This window comes from Arachis hypogaea, chromosome 20 (assembly GCF_003086295.3).
Source record: "Arachis hypogaea cultivar Tifrunner chromosome 20, arahy.Tifrunner.gnm2.J5K5, whole genome shotgun sequence".
NCBI classification, from domain to species: domain Eukaryota; kingdom Viridiplantae; phylum Streptophyta; class Magnoliopsida; order Fabales; family Fabaceae; genus Arachis; species Arachis hypogaea.
This window is the reverse complement of record NC_092055.1, coordinates 87,975,468-87,980,326: the sequence shown is the minus strand read 5'-3', so window position 1 is coordinate 87,980,326 and position 4,859 is coordinate 87,975,468.

The following is a 4,859-nucleotide window of genomic DNA, read 5'->3' as shown; positions in this document are numbered from 1 at the left end:
TAAGTTATTTCACACAAGGCATGAAGCCTCAGGACAAGACCACATTAGATGCTGCGAGTAATGGCTCTCTGAAGAAGTACAAGACGGTGACAGAAGCATGGCAGCTGATCGCCAATCTAGCTGAGTCTACCCGGAATGCCAGGCACAGGAACAACCATCCCAAGGCTATTGCGGAGATTTTCTCTAGTAGTGAGATTGCTGCTCCCACACAGACCCTGGGAGAGATGACCAACATACTGAAGCAGCTACAACTGAATCAACAATAACCTCAGCCTCCCGCACAACAACAGAATCAACAGTTGGTTCCTCAGAGAGTGTGCGGAATATGTGCCTATTATACTCATTACACTAATGAGTGTCCGCAGCTCCAACAAGAAGATAATACCTTGGCAGCTACCCATAATTTTTATGACCACCTGAATCAAGGATACTATCAATTAGGCGGCAATTATAACCAAGGTGGGAACTATAACCAAGGTTGGCAAGACAACTCCAACCAGGGGTGGAGAGATAACTCCAACCAAGGATGGGGGACAGCTATAACAGAGGAGGCAGAGACAATTGTGAGAATTAGAGGTGGAACAACAATCACAATCAGCAGAACCAGTATCAACAGAACCCTCCCTACCAACAGTAGAACCAAAACCAGCCTTACCGAGCACCTCACCTAAGGCAGTCCCAAGCACCTTAAAACAACCAACAGCAGGCCCCTCAAATCACTTACCCCCCTTCCACTTCTAATGATGAGATGCTTCGCTCTCTTGCGCAAGGACAACAAGACATTCAGAATACACTTAACTCTACCATAAACGGTCTTAATGCCACTTTACAAGCTCTTGTCTCCAGGATGGACTCATTATCTACTCCCAACAATCAACCTTCAAGATCCAGTGCAATTCCTTCTCAACCTTTACCCAACCCCAAAGGTGGAATCAATGCCATCACTTTGAGGTCCGGAACCACACTGTAAGAGAGGAGTCATGAGGAGCCAAGCTCAAAGGAAGACATCCAAGTTGAAGATATTGTTGAGGTAGAGGATGTTGAAGAAGAGAATGAAGTACAAGACATGGTTGAAGAAGAAGCAGCTCAACTAGAGAATAGCGCACCAAAAGAAGCTGCAGCTATAAGAGACGCCATCCCTATCCCCTTTCCCACCATCATAGAAGTTGTCAAGAAGGAAGTGACCAGATTGCTGGAAGCTGACATCATCTACCCCATCTCAGATAGTGAATGGGTCAGCCCAGTACAAGTGGTGTCCAAGAAGTCTGGAGTCACAACAGTGAAGAATGAGCATGGAGAACTCTTAGCAACTAGAGTGCAGAACTCTTAGAGGGTGTGCATTGATTATAGGCGCCTCAACCAGGCTACTCGCAAGGATCACTACCCATTGCCTTTCATCGATCAGATGCTTGATCGCCTGTCAGGTAAATCACACTACTGTTTCTTAGATGGTTACACTGGATATTTTCAAATTCATATAGCTCCTAAAGATCAGGAGAAAACTACTTTTACATGTCCCTTTGGAACGTATGCATACAAGAGGATGTCTTTTGGCTTATGTAATGCACCGGCTACGTTCTAAAGATGCATGATATGTATTTTCTCAGATCTTCTTGAAGACTGTATGGAAGTTTTCATGGATGACTTTAGTGTGTATGGTGATTCTTTCAACCTCTGCTTGGATAGTTTAGCTAGAGTATTAGAAAGATGTGTTAGTTCAAACCTTGTATTGAATTTTGAAAATTTCATTTTATTGTAAAACAAGGTATTGTTCTAGGACATGTTGTTTCTAATACTGGTATTTCAGTTGATCCAGCAAAGGTAGATGTCATTTCTGGTTTACCTTACCCCTCCTCCGTGAGGGAGGTCCATTCATTTCTTGGTCATGCAGGTTTCTACCGGTGGTTTATCAAGGACTTTAGTAAGGTAGCATTGCCTTTATCCCGACTGCTGTAGAAGGATGTTGAGTTCGAGCTGAGTGAGGACTGCATGGAAGTATTTGATAAACTGAAGATCGCCTTGACTCAAGCTCTGATTGTGAGAGGATCATACTGGAGCCAGCCATTTGAGATTATGTGTGACGCCTCCAACTATGTAGTAGGAGCGGCGCTGGCTCAGTGCGAAGGTAAGGACCCTTATATAATTGCTTATGCTTCGAAGACCTTAGACGCTGCTCAGTCTAATTACATTACCACTGAAAAAGAGCTTCTGGCTATTGTTTTTGCTCTAGATAAATTCTGAGCCTACTTACTTGGTATTAAGGTGGTAGTGTACTCAGACCATGTAGCTCTAAAATATTTATTATCTAAAAAAGAGTTCAAACCAAGGCTAATACATTGGATATTGTTGTTGCAAGAATTTGATTTAGAAATCAAAGATAGGAGTGGTTCCCAGAATTTAGTGCTTTTCCATTTGATAGCTTGCACGCAATATCTGAAGTAGTTCCTTGGTACGCACATATAGCTAATTTTCTGGTTAGTCGTACCTTCCCTCCTAATTTTACTAAGCATCAGAGGGACAAGCTGAAAAGCAACTCCAAATATTATATATGGGATGACCCATATTTATGGAAGTATGGTGCTGACCAGATAATTAGAAGGTGTGTGCCACAATCAGAATTTCAGTCAATTTTAGAGGCTTGCCACTCTTCAGAGAGTAGTGGACATTTTGGTCCTCAAAGAACAGCTAGAAAAATTTTAGACTGTGGATTCTGGTGGCCCACTCTTTTTAAGGATGCTACTGCCTTCTATAAATCATGCTCCCGATGCCAAAGGTTTGGCAAGCTACTGGCTGACGCGCATGCGTCGTATGAAATTTTGGCCCCAACCCAGACTGAACAGAGAGTTGGGCGTGTGCGGGGTGGTGTGGAAAATCGTGATTCACACCTTTCACAACTCCGCACAACTAACCAGCAAGTGCACTGGGTCGTCCAAGTAATATCTTACGTGAGTAAGGGTCGATCCCTGATAAACCCCTATTTTATGATTCATCTTGTGCTCAAATAAGTGTTTTTATCAATTCTTCACCCACTTATTCATGAGATTTGCATGGTTTCATAATTCCTTCCTTATTTTATGATATATGTGAAAACATGTTTCCTATGCTTTAAAAATATTAATTTCTAATTATCCTTTATTACCATTCGATGCCGTGATTTGTGTGTTAAGTATTTTCAGGCTTCATAGGGTAGGAATGGTTTAGAGGACAGAAATAAAGCATACAAAAATGGAAGGAAAGCACAAAAATAGAGTTTTGAAGAAAAAGACAGCGACGCGTACGCGTGGACGACGCGGACGCGTTCCTAGAGCAGAACACAACTGTCGCGTACGCGTGACTGACGCGCACGCGTCACAAGGAAAAACTCCAAATGACGCGGACGCGTGACCCACGCGCACGCGTGACGGACGCCACGTGCAGAAAATTGCAGAAGTCGCCCCCAGCGATTTCTGGACCCTTTCTCGGCCCAAATCCAAGTCCAAAAATACAGAATAGAAGCCAGAGAATGGGGGAATCAACAAGGACAATTCATACAACATTCATAATACACAATTTTAGGTTTTTAGATGTAGTTTTAGAGAGAGAGATGCTCTCTCCTCTCTTTTAGGGTTTAGGATTAGGATTTAGGATTTCTATTATGATTAGGCTACTTCTCTTTAATCACAGGTTCAATGTTCCTTTAATTTATTTTTCTACTCTTATTTATTCCATCACTTTAATTGATATTTATCTTTTCAATTTGGTTTATGAACTCCATGTTAGGATTGATTTTCTTAATTAATACATATTGAGGTATTTCAGATTTATGATTGCTTTCTTTAATTTATGATATTGATGCTTCTAATTAATCCAAATTATTTTCATTCGAGTAGATTTTCTTCCCTTTTGGCGTTGGTTAAGTAATTGGTGACACTTGAGTTATCAAACTCAGCAGTTGATTGGAAATTGGGATTGTTGATTGATTTGGATCTCTTTAAAGCTAGTCTTTCCATAGGAGTTGACTAGGACTTGAGGAATCAAGTTAATTAGTCCACTTGACTTTCCTTTATTTAGTAAGGGTTAACTAAGTGGGAGCAAAATCCAATTCTCATCACACCTGATAGGGATAACTAGGATAGGATTTTCAGTTCTCATACCTTACCAAGAGATTTTCTAATTATTAATTTATTTTTCTTGTCATTTAAATTACTTGTTCCTTATTTTAAAAACCCAAAACAAAATATAATTTTTCCATAACCAATAATAAATCATACTTCCCTGTAATTCCTTGAGAGACGACCCAAGGTTTCAATACTTCGGTTATCATTTTTATTGGGTTTGCTTAAGTGAAAAACAAGTTTTTGTGTGAAAGGATTATTGCTTGGTTTAGAAACTATACTTGCAACGAGAATTTATTGTGAATTCTAAACCATCAATCTTCAGTTCATCAATCCCACAGAGGTTGTCGGCTTGAAGCAAGCTATGGTCATCTTGTAAATATCAATCAGCAGATTCAAATGGTTATGAGGTTTTGATAATTAAAATATAAATAAAACATAAAATAAAATAAAGTTACTTATGTAATTCATTGGTGGGAATTTCAGATAAGCGTCTGGAGATGCTTTGTTGCTTCTGAACCTCTGCTTTCCTACTGCCTTCTTCCAATCATGCGTGCTCCCTTCCCTGGCAAGCAATAAGATCCTCTCAGTGAAAATGGTCCTCTACGGTTTCTGCACGTCTAATCAATTGTCGGATTTCTCGTCTCGGATGAAAAATGCCAGGCCCAGCTACCGCATGGCTAATCATTTGTCGGTTCCTGCTAGCATCGGAATAGGATCCATTGATCCTTTTACACACTGTCACTGATGAGCAGATAATTTATA